This window comes from Euphorbia lathyris, chromosome 8 (genome assembly GCF_963576675.1).
Source record: "Euphorbia lathyris chromosome 8, ddEupLath1.1, whole genome shotgun sequence".
In the NCBI taxonomy this organism is placed as follows: domain Eukaryota; kingdom Viridiplantae; phylum Streptophyta; class Magnoliopsida; order Malpighiales; family Euphorbiaceae; genus Euphorbia; species Euphorbia lathyris.
The window spans coordinates 83,083,675-83,104,689 of NC_088917.1; positions in this window are offsets into that span (position 1 = coordinate 83,083,675).

Below are 21,015 nucleotides of genomic sequence, written 5' to 3' on the forward strand. Positions count from 1 at the left end.
AATAATATTTCAGTTTAGTAATGTTTAAGTTCACTAATGTTTCACTTTAGTAATATTTCAGTTTGGTATTGTTTAAGTTCAGTAATGTTTAAGTTCAGTAATGTTTGAGTTCAATAATGTTTCAGTTTAGTAATGTTTCAATTTACTAATGTTTCAGTTTAGTAGTATTTCAGTTCAGTGATGTTTCAGTTCAGTAATGTTTCAGTTCAGTAATATTTCAGTTCAGTGATATTTCAGTTGAGTGATGTTTTGGTTCAGTGATGTTTCGATTCAGAGATGTTTTAGTTTACTGATGTTTCAGTTCAGTAATATTTTAGTTCAGTGATGTTTTAGTTCAGTAATATTTTAGTTCAGTATTATTTCAGTAATGTTTCACCTTAATAATGTTTTAATTCGGTAATATTTCAGTTCAGTGATATTTTAGTTCAGTAATGTTTTGGTTGAGTAAGGTTTCAATTTAGTAATATTTCAATTTAGTGATGTTCCAGTTAAATGATGTTCCAGTTCAGTGATATTTCGGTTCAGTGATGTTTAAGTTCAGTGATATTTCGGTTCAGTGATGTTTCGGTTCAGTGATGTTTCAGTTCAATGATGTTACCGTTCAGTGGTATTTAGTAATATTTCAGTTCAGTGATGTTCCAGTTAAGTGATGTTTCAGTTCAATGATATTTTAGTTCACTGATGTTTCAGTTCAGTGATATTTCAGTTCAGTAATGTTTCAGTTTAGTAATGTTTCAATTTAGTAATGCTTCAATTCAGTAATGTTTGAGTTCAATAATGTTTCAGTTTAATGATGTTTCAGTTTAGTAATCTTTGAGTTCAGTAATGTTTCAGTTTACTGATGTTTCAGTTCAGTAATGTGTCAGTTTAGTAATCTTTGAGTTCAGTAATGTTTCAGTTCAGTGATGTTTCAGTTTAGTGAAGTTTCAGTTCAGTAATATTTCAGTTCAATGATGTTTTAGTTCAGTAATATTTCAGTCCAGTAATATAATATTTAAATGAAATATGAACAAACATTATAATAACTAAAAAAATAAAGATTATAATACATATAAAATTTATTTTCCTAAATACCCCTAAAGTTTACGGCTAGGAGCAATTTTTTCTATAACGTCTAAAATAGTGCAATTTTGCCCCTAACCTTGGCAGTGAAGAGTAATTTCACCCCTAACATTGACAAATTTTTAAATTGAGCTTACAATCCTAAAGATTTAGATTGAGCCTGCAATCCTAAAGATTTATAAATTGAGCTTATATTTATTACGTTACGTTTTGTTATATTAGGGATTATAAGCTAAATGATTTTTTGTAAATAAATGAAAGCTTAAAGAAATAAAAAACCCTAAGGATTTACAAATTGAGCTTACATTTCTAAGAATTTACAAACTGAGCTTACAGTCCTAGAGATTTAGAAATTGAGCTTACAATCCTAAAGATTTATAAATTAAGCTTACATTAAGTTACTTTACAACTTAGTTATGTTATGTTAAGTTCTGCTAAGTTGTATTATGTTAAGTTTGGTTAAGTTACATTATGTTACATTACAATAAGTTACACTAATTTAGGTTACGTTATGTTAAATTGCGCTAATTTACGTTACATTACGTTACGTTACGTTACGTTACGTTACGTTACGTTACGTTGAAAGCTTAAAGAAATAAAAAAACATAAGGATTTACAAATTGAGTTTACAATCTTAAGGATTTTCAGTCTAGTGATGTTTTAGTTCAGTAATGTTTCGGTTTAGTAATGTTTTAGTTCAATGATGTTTCAGTTCAGTTATGTTTCAGTTCAGTGATGTTTTAGTTCAGTAATAATTAGTTGAGTAATGTTTCAGTTTAGTGATGTTCAGTTTAGTAATGTTTCAGTTCAGTAATATTTTAGCTAAGTAATGTTTCACTTCCTTGATGTTTCAGTTTAATGATGTTTCAGTTCAGTGATGTTGCAGGTCAGTGATGTTGCAGGTCAGTGATGTTTTAGCTCAGTGATGTTTTAGTTCAGTGATGTTCTAGTTTAGTGATGTTTCAGTTCAGTAATGTTTCTGTTTTGTATTGTTTCAGTTCAGCAATGTTTCAGTTGAGTAATGGTTTAGTTCAGTGATGTTTCAGTTCAGTGTTGTTTCAGTTCGGTAATGTTTAAGTTCAGTAATGTTTTGGTTTCGTAATATTTCGCTTCAGTAATGTTTCAGTTTAGTGATGTTTCAGTTTAGTGATATTTTAGTTCAGTATATTTCAGTTTAGTGATGTCTTAGTTCAGTATTGTTTCAGTTCATTAATGTTTCATTTGAGTAATGTTTCAGTTCAGTGATGTTTCAGTTCAGTGATATTTCAGTTCAATGATATTTCAGTTCAGTGATATTTCAGTTTACTGTTGTTTCATGTTTTTGTTCGGTAATGTTTCAGTTCAGTAATGTTTCGGTTCAATAATATTTCAGTTCAGTGCTATTTCAGTTCAGTAATGTTTCAGTTTATTGATATTTCAGTTTAGTGATGTTTCAGTTCTGTAATGTTTCAGTTCAGTAATATTTCAGTTTAGTGATATTTTAGTTAAGTGATGTTTGAGTTCGGTAATGTTTTAGTTTAGTGATATTTCAGTTTAGTGATGTTTCAGTTCTGTAATGTTTCAGTTCAGTAATATTTCAGTTTAGTGATATTTTAGTTAAGTGATGTTTGAGTTCGGTAATGTTTTAGTTTAATAATGTTTCGGTTCAGTAAAGTTTGGTTAGGTTACATTATGTTACGTTATAATAAGTTACACTAAATTAGGTTACGTTATGTTAAGTTGCACTAATTTACGTTACTTTATGTTATGTTACGTTACATAAGTTGAAAGCTTAAAGAAATATAAAAAAAAAACCTAAAGATTTACAAATTGAGCTTACAATCTTAAGGATTTTAAGTTTAGTAATATTTCACTTTAGTCAATTATTTCTAAAGATGTGATTTTGATTTTGTAACATAATAACTTTACGTAAATTGAGCTTATATTATTATGTTACGTTGCGTTACGTTACGTCACGTTATGTGATGCGTGTACGGCTAGTAGAGCTTTCTTTAACGACGAAATGTGTATTATGATAAGCGCGTTATGACTATGGATGTCATCTTTCTAAATGCTCTATCTCTACTAGACGCCACTACTTAGGGGCAAGTGTACCCCGTCGTATCAAGTAATAATCCGGTTAAGACCGGGTATCGAATCCACGGGATTTATAACTACAAGTATTAGACGACTCGGTTTTATACTTTATCTAGGCGGTGAATACTTTGAGTTGATTCGGGGAACAACTACAAACTACAACTAACTACGGTTGAGACAAATTTATATAACAAAAACTCTACGAAATGATGCGGATGGCGATAAGTTATAAATATGACAAACAATGACTCCCAATATATATACGGTTAACGATTTACTCTTGCAATGACGACTATGTGTAGTGTGACCGACCCGTGAAGTACTTAGACTACGTGGTTCCTAGTCAAGGCGTGTCTAATGCTCGGGATCAGAAATTAGGGCCCGTAAGTTCCGTGGCTTGTCAATTCCTACGGTTTCTGGAGCGTCACTTTCGGTAAGGCAACACCTATATGAATCCCTAAAGATAGCCCGAATGGCGTCGAAAATCGTGTTCTCCTACACAATAATCAATTACGAGTATCAAAACAAGCAATAAACATCAACACGTACATAGAAACAAAAATTGCAAATCATATATTATAAATATGGAAAACGTAAATACGGAATACAACCAAGCCTAGTACATAGGAAGAGTGCAAGCTAGTTAGCAAGTAAAAAGGGAAGAATCCACCCTCGGAACTAGCTAACCGGACTCAAGGCCGTCTCTTAGGACTTGGAGGTGGAGCTTTCGAGCTTGGTGAGCGGAGATGGAGCGGAACTTTGATGGAATGCCGGAATCAACGAACAAGCTCTCAAGGTGGAAGAGTTTTGCTCTATAAATATAATCTCAAACAAAAATAACAAGAGCTTTAACTCTATTAAAATTGTATATCAAAGATTTATATAAAGTCTAAGGTGTGTAAATGAGTGCTAGTCACTCCTATTTATACACATCAAGCTAGGGCAAAATTGTAATTTCACAAGATACAAGTATGGAGGAACATTATTTTCTACAGAATTCCCATGATACGCCTCGCGTATGGTGGAGTACGCCTCGCGTAGTTGCCCATTCCGTCAGAAATCTCCTGCATGTGGACCAAATCCAGATCTTGTTGTCTCAACCACGCCCCGCGTATACTGAGGTGCGCCTCACGTGGTTGAGTTTCTGAAATTTTATTGCTTGAATTGGTCCTTTTACGCCACGCGTAGCTGAAGCACGCCCCGCGTAAATGAGTCTCTAAGGTTTTTGGATTGAAGAACTTCCTTACACGCCCCGCGTGTAAGGTGGTACGTCCCGCCTAGAGTAGTTGACTCAGGGAGACCGCGCAGTCTGACTTTCAGGATTAGGCTTATCATTTCTGACACATGTTCCACGCCTCGCGTGGTAGTTGATACGCCCCGCGTATTGGTGACTAGATCCCACGTGGTGCCTGTGGATTGAACAATTATTTATGACTAAATGTTCCACGCCCCCCGTGAAGGGTTATACGCCCCGCGTATGTCGGTGGATTTTCACTATTTGCTCGTACCTGAAATACAATTCTCGAGAGCCGAGTTAGCTTGACGTTTTATTTTCTAAATTAATCAAAAATAAAGAAAATTAACCGAAAGTACGAAATTTATTTTTATTTCCTTATTTTATTAAAACACTCTATTTTTACAATTAAACTTATTTATTTCTCTTAAAATTAATCCGTAAATCACGCTAAAAGATAGGGACGAAACGCCCCTATCAAACCTCCTCGGACTTTAAAGTTTTACTTGTCCTCAAGTAAAAGAAATCGAAAGACAAAGGATTGAGATTATTAAGAAACAAACCGTCGGTTGGTTTTACCAAGTGCGTGATTCTGAAGCTAATGTTTTATGCAAAGTTTTCGGCAAGTACCTATGCAAACAAATGAGTGACCAAAACTTGTTTGAAACCTCCATGATCAAATTTAATAGGCAATATTAACGGGAGTCGATTATCTTTTGAGAACCCGAAAGTACCCCACCAAGGGATTTCACTCTTACGCTCAAACTTTGGTGGGTCGGTGTTTTTGCACTCTTCTTTGCACTTACTCGAAGTCACTTTGAGTTTGCATTTTCATCCGGGTTTTTCCTCCTATGTTATGGTCTAGGCAATATTAAAAACGAACCCGCTATGGGGTTGTAATGTGGGTGGCTTTTTAGTGGTTAATTTTTAAGAACTCGAGTTTAAACACCATTTTGATGATCGCACCGTGTTTTTATTTTGGCCTTAGTAAGTTCGTGAAATATAACTCGAAATTGCTCGGGTGGAGCTTGAGAATGCCTTTTTTCTCTTTATTGTTTTTTTTTTCTTTTTTTTTTTTGTTTTAAGAGTGGCACAAAAACGATTTCGAAAGCTTATGGTGCTTATCAAGGCCTTGGATTATTTCGGGTGCGATTTGATTTTGTTGGTGTTTAAACAAGAGGAAAAAGGGTTAAATGTTAAAAAGGGTTTTTAACAAAGAAGTTGGTTAATAGGATCAAAGGGGTTTCCTAAAGGTTACTGAAAACGAGAAAAATAATTTAAGAAAAGAGTTAGCCTAAGTGGGTTCGTTTTATCATCTATTGCCCTTTTTATCAAAAATAAGTGTACTTAACCCGGTATTAGATGCAAATTCTATGAGTCGAGTGAAGTCAAAGCGCTCGAAAAGTTGTGAAAGAAAATTGAGTTCTCGCACGAACTCTTTTAGGCTCAAAATTACTTCACAAAAACTCGGGTTTAAAATGTGTACTTTCAAGTTCTCGTCAAACTTTCAATCATCCCATTTTTATTGCCTTTTTAAATTTCATTATAGAGATAACCCTTGGGTTAGGACTCGATGCTTTTGTTTAGTACAATCCTAGGCTTTGCATGAATTCTATAACTTCAGAATTAAGACTAAAATTTCTTACTAAAACCGATCCTTTGTGTTAACGTCTTTACATTTAAGAACAAATAACGGAACTTCTATTAATTTTCGAGGGAGGTGTGTGCCGGAAAAATTTTAAGAATCAATAAATTAGTTTAATTATTGTGTTGGTTATTTGATTTTTATTTTTATTTTTGTTAGTGCAAAACAAACTGAAGGTGCGGGGTTGCACGGCCCTCCGCGTTATTAAAAGGACGTCTATTCCAAGGACGTCGCAAAAGAAAAGAAAACAAAAACAAAAAGAAAGATAGAATTTAAATTGAAAGATAGAGGGTTATCTACCCTATCCTTCCTCACAGTTAAAAACGCAATAAGTTCCAACATTGCGAAATAAATTTGAAGTACAAGGTGTAAAGAAAAAGAGTAAGGTAGAGAAGACTCCCTCAAACATCTTCCGATGGTGGTGGATATGACATTTTCCGCTCCCGATAGTAATGACTTGTGAAGTATTCGAGGTATCAACTCTCGAACTCGGTTGGCATTTATTTAAAATATAAAATTTAAAATTTAAATTGGATTGAAAGATTATTAATGTAAATATATATATATTATTTTATTTTAAATCAACATATGTATATTATATATATTTCAAAAATAAAATAAAATAAAAATGAAATAAAATAAAATAATTTTTGTCATTTTTTTTTCAATTTTGTTTTATTTTTGCCAACGTCAATACTTACAACTCCCTTCCAAATCGTCCCACCGAATTGACACAAAATTACACGAACACCTAATAAAATGTAAGAAAAAAGAATGATTAATCACACGATAATAACTTAAATGTAAAAACTTAAAAGGTAAATTAAAGACATAAAATTAAACTTTATTCGAGCTTGGGTTGCCTCCCAAGAAGCGCTACTTTATAGTCGGTGAGCTCGACTTAGAATTTCCTCCTAGGTGTATGCTTCCATTCGCGTTAGAAATGAAAATTCTTGAATAAACAATCCGTACCTACAAAACGGGTTGTTAGTTTCAAAGAAATTTAACGAAAACCAAAAGCTATATTTAAAGAAATTATTGAAGAGTTTAGTTTGCTCCCTCTTTGACTCCTTTGGTAGTTCAAAGAGAGTGAAATATTCCGAGTTAGAAGGAATCTCAAACTCTTCTAGTTTTGGGTTCTTTTCCATGGGTTCACACTCAACCGGCTCATCGATTAGGATTTCTGATTCCTCGCAGTTGAGACAGCCTACATAATTTGGGGACTCCTCTTCAGAGAGCATAATTAACTCGAGCGCTACATTTTGATCACCCGGATTGGCGTCTCTAATTGATTCGTCCGCGGTTGAATCAAGAGGAGACTTCAATCTGGCAATTTGATTTCCCAAATCCCTACAATATGCCTCAGTGTTAGATAATCTTACATGAATATCTTTAAGCATAGAGATTACCACATCGAATTGCGAGGTTGAGTGTTGGTGCGAACATTCGTCATCCATGTGGTCATCCCACATATGACGAATATGAGGCATCATACCATGGAAAAATCATGAGTAACAACAAGAAACAAAATAAATTATTCACAAAAAGAAAGTAATATTTACAAATGCCTAGACTAACAATAAAACGTTTTTGTCTAATATTGCAAGAAATTATAAATCCCCGGCAACGGTGCCAAAAACTTGATGCGTGTACGGCTAGTAGAGCTTTCTTTAACGACGAAATGTGTATTATGATAAGCGCGTTATGACTATGGATGTGATCTTTCTAAATGCTCTATCTCTACTAGACGCCACTACTAAGGGGCAAGTGTACCCCATCGTATCAAGTACTAATCCGGTTAAGACCGGGTATCGAATCCACGGGATTTATAACTACAAGTATTAGACGACTCAGTTTTATACATTATCTAGGCGGTGAATACTTTGAGTTGATTCGGGGAACAACTACAAACTACTCCTAACTACGGTTGAGACAAATTTATATAACAAAAACTCTACGAAATGATGCGGATGGCGATAAGTTATAAATATGACAAACAATGACTCCCAATATATATACGGTTAACGATTTACTCTTGCAATGATGACTACGTTTAGTGTGACCGACCCGTGAAGTACTTAGACTACGTGGTTCCTAGTTAAGGCGTGTCTAATACTCGGGATCAGAAATTAGGGCCCGTAAGTTCCGTGGCTTGTCAATTCCTACGGTTTCCGGAGCGTCACTTCCGGTAAGGAAACACCTATATGAATCCCTAAAGATAGCCCGAATGGCGTCGGAAATCGTGTTCTCCTACACAATAATCAATTACGAGTATCAAAACAAGCAATAAACATCAACACGTATATAGAAACAGAAATTGCAAATCATATATTATAAATATGGAAAACGTAAATACGGAATACAACCAAGCCTAGTACATAGGAAGAGTGCAAGCTAGTTAGCAAGTAAAAAGGGAAGAATCCACCCTCGGAACTAGCTAACCGGACTCAAGGCCGTCTCTTAGGACTTGGAGGTGGAGCTTTCGAGCTTGGTGAGCGGAGATGGAGCGAAACTTTGATGGAATGCCGGAATCAACGAACAAGCTCTCAAGGTGGAAGAGTTTTGCTCTATAAATATAATCTCAAACAAAAATAACAAGAGCTTTAACTCTATTAAAATTGTATATCAAAGGTTTATATAAAGTCTAAGGTGTGTAAATGAGTGCTAGTCACTCCTATTTATACACATCAAGCTAGGGCAAAATTGTAATTTCACAAGATACAAGTATGGAGGAACATTATTTTCTGCAGAATTCCCATGATACGCCTCGCGTATGGTGGAGTACGCCTCGCATAGTTGCCCATTCCGTTAGAAATCTCCTGCATGTGGACCAAATCCAGATCTTGTTGTCTAAACCACGCCCCGCGTATACTGAGGTGCGCCTCGCGTGGTTGAGTTTCTGAAATTTTATTGCTTGAATTGGTCCTTTTACGCCACGCGTAGCTGAAGCACGCCCCGCGTAAATGAGTCTCTAAGCTTTTTGGATTGAAGAACTTCCTTACACGCCCCGCGTGTAAGGTGGTACGTCCCGCCTAGAGTAGTTGACTCAGGGAGACCGCACAGTCTGACTTTCAGGATTATGCTTATCATTTCTGACACATGTTCCATGCCTCGCGTGGTAGTTGATACGCCCCGCGTACTGGTGACTAGATCCCACGTTGTGCCTGTGGATTGAACAATTATTTCTGACCAAATGTCCCACGCCCCGCGTGAAGGGTTATACGCCCCGCGTATATCGGTGGATTTTCACTCTTTGCTCGTACCTGAAATACAATTCTCGAGAGCCGAGTTAGCTTGACGTTTTATTTTCTAAATTAATAAAAAATAAGGAAAATTAACCGAAAGTACGGTATTTATTTTTATTTCGTTATTTTATTAAAACACTCTATTTTTGCAATTAAACTTATTTATTTCTCTTAAAATTAATCCGTAAATCACGCTAAAAGATAGGGACGAAACGCCCCTATTATTACGTCATGTCAAGTTATGTTACTTTATGTTAGGTTACGTTATGTTAAGTTAGATTGCTTATGTTACACTACGTGACATTACGTTACGTCACATGACATCATATCGAGTTACGTTACCTTACGTTACGTTACGTTATGTCACGTTACGTTATGTTATGTTACATTACGTTATGTTACGTTACGTTATATTACATTACGTTACGTTATGTGACGTTACGCTACGTTATGTTACGTTACGTTATGTCAAGTTACGTCATATCACGTTACGTCACAACACGTTATATCACATTACATTATATTACATTACGTTACGTTATGTGACGTTACGCTACGTTATGTTACGTTACGTTATGTCAAGTTACGTCATATCACGTTACGTCACAACACGTTATATCACATTACATTATGTTACATTACGTTATGTCACGTTACGTCATGTCATGTCACGTTACGTCACGTTACGTTATGTTACTATTAGCATGAACTTTTTCGATCCTCGTAATGAAATTATAGTTATCTTTGCTCAGCATGTTGCAGGTGGCCCCCACATCCCGTTGTATGGTATCACGGTTTGGAACACGATGAGAAAAGCTAGAAACAGCTCCTTGTCTCAGTAGTCTAAAAATGTGGAAAAACCGAACAAAGAAAACATACCGGTTTCAGACTCTCATGAATTCAAAACACAAGCTCTTGATATCTATCATTTGTTTATTAGCGTTTTCATAATTTACATCGTTTTTTTATATTATTATTATTATTATTAATTTTCAGTTTACGTAATTCCAATACACTTATTATTACTTAGTTTTAAGTTAAAACAAGAAAATCAATAAAAGACAAAAGTATGGAAGAAAGAGAGGAGGGGACTTGAAAAGAGAAAAGGTAGAGACAAGAGATGAAAGTAATAAATAGGAGGGGACAACACCATTAATTAGAAGACCAAAATCTACAAAAAAAAAAAAGGGTAAGAGATAGGGATATGGAAAGAAGGGGGTATGATTTGTGAAAGTAATAAACAAAAAAAAAATTAAAAGAGGGGTTGGAGACAACACCATTAATTAGAAGACCAAAATCTCAACAAAAAAAAGGTAAGAGATAGGGATGTGGAAAGAAGGGGGTATGATTTGTGAAAATAATAAACAAAAAAATAAAAATAAAAGAGGGGTTGGACTAAATAAAAGAAAAGAGATATAGGACTTAAGGGGACAGATCTAGAGGAGAAGTAAACGGAAAAGGAGGAGAGAGTCTGAGAAAGAAAAAAATGAGCTGATGAAGAAAAAAAAATAAGAGAAAGAGGTAAAGTGCTGATGTTTAGGAGAGGAAATTAGAAAGAAAAAAGAGTTGAATGAAAAAAAAAAAAATAGAAAAAAGAAGATAGCCCCTTTATAAATAATATTGTATTTGATTGTCATAAATAATGTTGTACATTTCCAATGTCAAACTTTTCATGTTATTAATAAGCATTTATTAAGAGAAATATATTTAATGTATATAACATTGATTAGACGGATACAAAATTACTCAAAAAAAAGACGTCTTCTTATGCAAAATAAAAACATCCGAAGAAAAAAAATTATTTCTTAAAAGTTGGCTTTGAATATGTTTTATTATATTGTTTAAAAATATATCGTTTAAAGTATTTATATACTTTTGATTTTGATTATTTAAAGAATAATTATTTATTATCGTAGTATTTCCGAAATTTGATCGAAAGAAATGAATTTGACAATCCTATTCGAATTGTTTTGGATTGAGAAAGCTATTGCGGTTGTTATTATTATTATTATTTATGAGCTTTGGATTGAAATCCAAATATGATTTTTAGGTTGTGATATTTGAAAGAAAGATGAAAATGGTTTTGTCCATCGAGGATTGCCCGGGGTAGGAGTTGTAAGTTGTAAGACCATACCTAAGGGCGGTATGGCCAGAGTGCACGGCTGGTAGTCCTAACGTTAGGCAAGGCGAGATATGAATGAGATATCTCGATTATTGATATGATTGATGTTATGATGAGCTACACGGGTGGAATTCGAGGATGGATACACACAATTTTTATATTATGTTTGAAAATGTTTGATGATTTGAATTATAATGTTTTACGTCTGATTGATTACGAGTTGGTTTGTTAAAGCAATTTGTTTTGATTACGATTTTATTTGGATTACGAATTGGTTTGATAAAATGTTTCTTTGATTACGAATTGGTTTGATAAAACGTTTATTCGTTCATGAGTTAGTTTGATAAAACGGTTATTTAATTTGATTCGTTTTGATAAAGTGATTATATATATATATTATAGTAACAAAGTGAAATATATAATTAAGTTATTAGCGTGTCACTCAACGTGTCAATAAGCTAAAACGAGTTCATAAGTTAAAGAGAACTACCTAATTCAAGAGAACTACATAAAATAGGTAGAACTACGTGGCTTTGATTTCCGGTTTAAAGATTAAAAATACGTTCGGGATACGTAGGAAGCTTGATAGAATTATCGAGTCCAAGCCAAATAATTAATTAAATTTTAGGTAGTCCAAATAAATTTTTATCTATTAGAAAATACCTTTGGCTTTTAACTGTTAGAAGTTCGTTATCCTATCTTCCATTTATACCCGATGCCGTTTAGGGTCGGGTGTGACATTTTGGTATCAGAGCTCTAGGTTATCTTCCTCGGACATAGTAGTTATTTTCTTCGGATCTAAAATGGGTGGTGATGTAGAAATACAAATATTTGGGAATCGAAATTTTGAAGGTTATGTAATTCGATAGTGAGTTAAAAATATGAGAAAACAAGTCGATATGAATTTCGAGGACGAAATTCTTTAAGGTGGGTAGAATTGTAACATACGTGTCCAAAATTTTATTTTTCGAAATAGATAACGTTAATTATTTATGAATTGAAATATATTGTATGGTTCTATTTAATATTTTTTAGGTGTAAATTAAAAGTTTTGGGTTAATTTTATAAAAAGATAAAATTAAAAGGGCCAAAATCAATAAATTCCTAATTACAAACCTAGATCTATATATTTTTCATCTAAATATCATATTATTTTATGCAAATATAAAAACAAACATGACATATGGCATGGTAATAAAAAGAGGTAAAACACTTGTTAGATATTTAAAGTATAAAAAAATACACTTGTCAATCATTAATCTAACTTATATATATATAGATAAATGACACATTGAAAACACTTGTCAATATTATTGTAAGTTGAAGACATATAAATGACACATTGTATACAAGGTCCTTAATTATTTTGAAATATATAAAAAAGCACTAGCTTTTATAAATAGGTGAAATGGGGAAGAAAATGGATTTTTATTGGAAAGTTTAGTTTTCTAAAGAATAAAAAGAAAAGGCATATGTTCTTATATGATTTAAAAGAAAAGCATATATATTTACATCTACTTATGATAAAATGGTTTTATCAAATGGGTTTAGTATAAAATCAAATGCAGATTTCGTTTTTAATTTTATAATTTTTAAAAAGAGGGAAGAAATGATTTATTCTTATAAGTGTAAGGTTATCTCATCAATTATATATATATATATATATATATATATATATATATATATATATATATATATATATATATATAAAGTTTTAGAATGTAAAAGAAAAATAGAAGTTTAAGTGTTTTCCATATAGATTTTATTGACTTATGGAGATTGGGAGCTATCAGCGGATCACACCGATGACGAATTTTTGATGACCGACGATGACATTTCGGTAACGAAATTTTATATCCAAATTATTTAAAAAAAATATTATAGGTATGATCTTAAGTTAGTTTGATTTTGATAGTTTTGTCAAATTTTAATAGATTTACGATTAATGAGTTAGCATCTATCAATTACTAATAAAAATATAAAATTTTAGACTAGTTGTCCTTTAGATTTAAATAATGTGAAATTCGGTATTAATTGACCCTTAGTAGCGTCACGAGTTTAAAGATATAATCGGTCGGAATTAACTACGTCGGTCTAAAAATTACTATCTCAGTGACCGAAAATAATCCGATAAGACTATTTCTCTTACTTAAATTTTATCAATAAAATATTTTAAGAAACTTTAATAGTTAGAGTTAAAATAAGTTGAAAATAGAAGGACTAATACTGATATTTTCCAAATAGAGTCGAATATAAAATTAGTACGAGAATTCGAATATAAAATTAGTACAAATAGATTTATGATAATATAACGTGTCTAACGGTACATTCAAAATAGTTATTTCGGGATAGATAAAAATAAGTTTCAGTTTAAATTATTTAAATTATTTAAGTGGCTTTGAATATGCTTTATTATATTGTTTAAAAATATATCGTTTAAAGTATTTATATACTTTTGATTTTGATTATTTAAAGAATAATTATTTATTATCGTAGTATTTCCGAAATTTGATCGAAAGAAATGAATTTGACAATCCTATTCGAATTGTTTTGGATTGAGAAAGCTATTGCGGTTGTTATTATTATAATTTATGAGATTTGGATTGAAATCCAAATATGATTTTTAGGTTGTGATATTTGAATGAAAGATAAAAATGGTTTTGTCCATCTAATATTGTCTGGGGTAGGAGTTGTAAGTTGTAAGACCATACTTAAGGGCGGTATGGCCAGAGTGCACAGCTGGTAGTCCTAACGTTAGGCAATGCGAGATATGAATGAGATATCTCGATTATTGATATGATTGATGTTATGATGAGCTACACGGGTGGAATTCGAGGATGGACACACACAAATTTTATATTATGTTTGAAAATGTTTGATGATTTGAATTATAATGTTTTACGTTTGATTGATTACGAGTTGGTTTGTTAAAGCAATTGGTTTGATTACGATTTTATTTGGATTACGAATTGGTTTGATAAAATGTTTCTTTGATTACGAATTGGTTTGATAAAACGTTTATTCGTTCATGAGTTAGTTTGATAAAACGGTTATTTAATTTGATTCGTTTTGATAAAGTGATTTTATATATATATATAAATTATATAGTAACAAAGTGAAATATATAATTAAGTTATTAGCGTGTCATTCAACGTGTCAATAAGCTAAAACGAGTTCATAAGTTAAAGAGAACTACCTAAGTCAAGAGAACTACATAAAATAGGTAGAACTACGTGGCTTTGATTCCCAGTTTAAAGATTAAAAATACGTTCGGGATACGTAGGAAGCTTGATAGAATTATCGAGTCCAAGCCAAATAATTAATTAAATTTTAGGTAGTCCAAATAAATTTTTATCTATTAGAAAATACCTTTGGCTTTTAACTGTTAGAAGTTCGTTATCCTATCTTCCATTCATACCCGATGCCGTTTAGGGTCGGGTGTGACATTTTGGTATCAGAGCTCTAGGTTATCTTCCTCAGACATAGTAGTTATTTTCTTCGGATCTAAAATGGGTGGTGATGTAGAAATACAAATATTTGGGAATCGAAATTTTAAAGGTTATATAATTCGATAGTGAGTTAAAAATATGAGAAAACAAGTCGATATGAATTTCGAGGACGAAATTCTTTAAGGTGGGTAGAATTGTAACATACGTGTCCAAAATTTTATTTTTCGAAATAGATAACGTTAATTATTTATGAATTGAAATATATTATATGGTTCTATTTAATTTTTTTTAGGTGTAAATTAAAAGTTTTGGGTTAATTTTATAAAAAGATAAAATTAAAAGGGCCAAAATCAATAAATTCCTAATTACAAACCTAGATCGATATAATTTTCATCTAAATATCATATTATTTTATGCATATATAAAAATAAACATGATATATGGCATGGTAATAAAAAGAGGTAAAACACTTGTTAGATATTTAAAGTGTAAAAAAATACACTTGTCAATCATTAATCTAACTTATATATATATATAAATGACACATTGAAAACACTTGTCAATAATATTGTAAGTTGAAGATATATAAATGACACATTATATACAAGGTCCCTAATTATTTTGAAATATATAAAAAAACACTAGCTTTTATAAATAGGTGAAATGGGGAAGAAAATGGATTTTTATTGGAAAGTTTTGTTTTCTAAAGAATAAAAAGAAAAGGCATATGTTCTTATATGATTTAAAAGAAAAACATATATATTTACATCTACTTATGATAAAATGGTTTTATCAAATGGGTTTAGTATAAAATCAAATGGAGATTTCGTTTTTAATTTTATAATTTTTAAAAAGAGGAAAGAAATGATTTATTCTTATAAGTGTAAGGTTATCTCATCAATTATATATGTCACGTCCGTGCTAATATTTTTATTTCGATATAAATTTTGGATTATTAATTAATTACGATTTTAAATATAATATTGGGTTAAATTTAATGTCTTTATTTGTAAATTAAAAAAAAAGGTTAGGTTTTATAAGAGTTACAAAATAAAAGGATCAAAATCAATATTTTTCCAATTACAAAATCTTTGTATATAGTATAATTTGATTTTTAGGTTGCCATTAAATTCCATATTATATTATATTATAAATAAATAAATAAATAAAATTAATTAATTATTTAGGAATGGAAATGATTAGAAGACACTTGTATTTTATGTGTCAACTTTATGGTTTAAGAAAATTCATGTGTCAAGTTTATGATTAAAGAAACACCATGTGTCGTATATGAAAAGAAATGTGTCATGCATTTATTTTTATTTTAAAAAAATAATAATTTTACTTGTCTTATAAATTAATGATTTTTATTTAATTTCTAAATTTTATTATTTTGGCTTTGTGTTAGTAATTTAAAAAAAATACATATAATAAAATAGAAGAAATGCATTATGTCCAAAAATGTTAAATAATGAATCCATAAGTGCCATTTGATGAATATCAATTAATACATGTGGCAATTGATGGCTTTTTCTAGAGAGAGGTGTCAAATTCAAAAGACATGTGTCACTAGATTAAGAATAGCAAAGTATTTCACATTTATTTATTTATATATATATAAGGGGCGGATTATAAAAAAAAAAGGGGGAGGAACAAGTTTTCTTTGAAGGAGGTATTTTTTTGATAGAAAAAGAAAAGAATAAAACATCATTTGAGTGCTTTTCATATAACTCTTGAGTGCTTTTCATATAACTCTTTTGTTCTTTGGGTTTCAAAAATAATCAAGATTTTCTTTTGTTTTGAATTTTCAAATAGGAAGGAAACAAAATAACAATGATCCGAGTTAAAGTAAAGGGTTTCGTGTGGACGGTCTAGAATCTATAATGGTCACGTCTATAAGAGAAATTGGGTACGAAACAACCATCATTGAACTTCGGACAGCGGCATGAACTAGTAGCTGTTAACGGATGATACTGATGAATTTTCAGTGATCGACGACGATATTTCGGTAACTCTATTGTAGACTCAATTTATTTTTAAAATGTTTTTAGTTATGATTTGAGTAAGTTTGATTCCGGTAGTTGCGTTAAATTTTAACAGATTTATGATTAGTAATTTATCAAACTTATGATTTACTAATAGATATATAAAATCTAGACTAATAGATATATAAAATCTAGACTGTTGTTATTTAGATTTATCGAAGTGAAATTTAATTCGGTAATAATAGGCTCTTAGCAGCGCCACGAGTTTAGAGATATATCGGTCCAAATTAACGTCGGTTTAAATTACTATCTTAGATATCAAAATAGACAAACAAAAATAGTTGATTATTTTATATTATACAAGCGTTTGGAAGATAAAATTTGTACGGATAGACTCCTAACAATGTTACGAGTCTAACTGAACCTTCGGTCGGAACTAACGATACAAGTTTGTTTACACGTTATAATTTCGGTGACAAACGAGAATAATAGTCGATAAAGTGTTTGGTTTAAAACTTAGTTTTGAGCTATTTATAATGAAGTGACTTTAAATTGTCGAGTTAAAATACCTTATAAATTAGAAGGATTAATACCGATACTTTTTAAAATTTCATATAAAAGTCGGTAGAATAAGTTGAATATAAAAGTAGTAGAATAGTTTAAATATAAAATTAGGACGAATATACTCTTAGTAGTTAACGAGTCTAATAGTAATTCGGTTTAGAATTTTTGTTCGGTGATCGAAAGTAGTCCGATAAGAATAATTACTTTTAACGATATTAAATTTTATCAATACAATATTTTGAGCTGTTTAATTCTTGGAGTTCGATGATTTTATACGAATTTTTAACAATTTTAGTTATATTAAAAGATTATTTGTTTTTAACGATTCTGATTATTTTTGCGAAAATAGTTATTTGAAGTCAAATGGTTTTATTATTATGGAATAAATTGGAAGTTTGATTGTGAAAAGAGACTTAAGCATATTGTGATTTTTTATATCCATCTAGAGTGATCCGGACGGGTGTTTTGATATTTGAAGACCATGTTCAGTGAGGAACGTGACCTGTGTACACAGTGTAATGACCTAGTCGGGTATTGGTAGCGAAGTGTGGGGTAAGACCAATACGGGATTAGGCAAGGTTAAAGAGACGTCTCGAATATGTGGTTATTGAATTGATATGTGTGGTTATGGATTGATACATAAGGGGAGAAACTCTAGAATGGATATAAGGTTTTATGTTATAGGTTATGAGTTGATTTTGATATAAGGTTTTACGATTTTGATTGATTACGAGTTTATTTGATTAAGAATTTGGTTTGATAATGCGTCAGTTTGACGAAACGTTGTTTGATTTGATTGTGTTTGACGAAACGTTGTTCGATTTGATTCGTTTTGATGAAACGTTGTTCGATTTGATTCGTTTTGATAAAATGTTATTCGAATTAATGGTGTTTCGATAAAACGTTATTCGATTTGATAAAATGATTTATATATATTAAATTATATAGTAATAAAGTGAAATATACAATTAAGTTATTAGCGTGTCAATCAACGTGTCAATAAGTTAAAATGAGTTCATAGGTTAAGAGAACTATCTAAGTTAAGAGAACTACCTAAAATAGGTAGAACTACGTGGCTTTGATTCCCGGTTTAAATATTAAAAGACGTTCGGGATACGTAGGAAGCATGATAGAATTATCAAGTCCAAGCCAAATAATTAACAAACTTTAGGTAGTCCCAATAAATTTTTATCTAATAGAATTAGTTCGGCTTTTAGACTGTCCGAAGTTCGTTATCCTGTTTTCCTTTCATGCTCGATGTCGTTTTGGGTCGGGTGTGACAATATATATATATATAAAGTTTTAGAATCTAAAAGAAAAATAGAAGTTTAAGTGTTTTCCATATAGATTTTATTGTCTTATGGAGATTGGGAGCTATCAACGGATCACACCGATGACGAATTTTCGGTGACCGACGATGACATTTCGGTAACGAAATTTTATATCCAAATTATTTAAAAAAATATATATTATAGGTATGAAATTTTATATCCAAATTATTTAAAAATATATATATTATAGGTATGATCTTAAGGTAGTTTGATTTGGATAGTTTTGTCAAATTTTAATAGATTTATGATTAATGAGTTAGCGCCTATCAATTACTAATAAAAATATAAAATTTTAGACTAGCTGTCCTTTAGATTTAAATAATGTGAAATTCGGTATTAATTGACCCTTAGTAGCGTCACCAGTTTAAAGATATAATCGGTCGGAATTAACTACGTCGGTCTAAAAATTACTATCTCAGTGACCGAAAATAATCCGATAAGACTATTTCGCTTATTTAAATTTTATCAATAAAATATTTTAAGAAACTTTAATAGTTAGAGTTAAAATAAGTTGAAAATAGAAGGACTAATACTGATATTTTCCAAATAGAGTCGAATATAAAATTAGTACGAGAATTCGAATATAAAGTTAGTACAAATCGATTTATGATAATATAACGTGTCTAACGGTATATTCAAAATAGTTATTTCGGGATAGATAAAAATAAGTTTCTATTTAAGTGGCTTTGAATATGTTTTATTATATTGTTTAAAAATATATCGTTTAAAGTATTTATATACTTTTGATTTTGATTATTTAAAGAATAATTATTTATTATCGTAGTATTTTCGAAATTTGATCGAAAGAAATGAATTTGACAATCCTATTCGAATTGTTTTGGATTGAGAAAGTTATTGCGGTTGTTATTATTATTATTTATGAGATTTGGATTGAAATCCAAATATGATTTTTAGTTTGTGATATTTGAAAGAAAGATAAAAATGGTTTTGTCCATCTAGGATTGCCCGGGGTAGGAGTTGTAAGTTGTAAGACCATACCTAAGGGCGGTATGGCCAGAGTGCACGGCTGGTAGTCCTAACGTTAGGCAAGGCGAGATATGAATGAGATATATCGATTATTGATATGATTGATGTTATGATGAGCTACACGGGTGGAATTCGAGGATGGACACACACAAATTTTATATTATGTTTGAAAATGTTTGATGATTTGAATTATAATGTTTTACGTTTGATTGATTACGAGTTGGTTTGTTAAAGCAATTTGTTTGATTACGATTTTATTTGGATTACGAATTGGTTTGATAAAATGTTTCTTTGATTACGAATTGGTTTGATAAAACGTTTATTCGTTCATGAGTTAGTTTGATAAAACAGTTATTTAATTTGATTCGTTTTGATAAAGTGATTATATATATTATATAGTAACAAAGTGAAATATATAATTAAGTTATTAGCGTGTCACTCAACGTGTCAATAAGCTAAAACGAGTTCATAAGTTAAAGAGAACTACCTAAGTCAAGAGAACTACATAAAATAGGTAGAACTACGTGGCTTTGATTTCCGGTTTAAAGATTAAAAATACGTTCGGGATACGTAGGAAGCTTGATAGAATTATCGAGTCCAAGCCAAATAATTAATTAAATTATTGATGTTATGATGAGCTACACGGGTGGAATGCGAGGATGGACACACACAAATTTTATATTATGTTTGAAAATGTTTGATGATTTGAATTATAATGTTTTACGTTTGATTGATTACGAGTTGGTTTGTTAAAGCAATTTGTTTGATTACGATTTTATTTGGATTACGAATTGGTTTGATAAAATGTTTCTTTGATTACAAATTGGTTTGATAAAACGTTTATTCGTTCATGAGTTAGTTTGATAAAACGGTTATTTAATTTTGATTCGTTTTGATAAAGTGATTTTATATATATATAAATTATATAGTAACAAAGTGAAATATATAATTAAGTTATTAGCGTGTCACTCAACGTGTCAATAAGCTAAAACGAGTTCATAAGTTAAAGAGAACTACCTAAGTCAAGAGAACTACATAAAATAGGTAGAACTACGTGGCTTTGATTCCCAGTTTAAAGATTAAAAATACGTTCGGGATACGTAGGAAGCTTGATAGAATTATCGAGTCCAAGCCAAATAATTAATTAAATTTTAGGTAGTCCAAATAAATTTTTATCTATTAGAAAATACCTTTGGCTTTTAACTGTTAGAAGTTCGTTATCCTATCTTCCATTCATACCCGATGCCGTTTAGGGTCGGGTGTGACATTTTGGTATCAGAGCTCTAGGTTATCTTCCTCAGACATAGTAGTTATT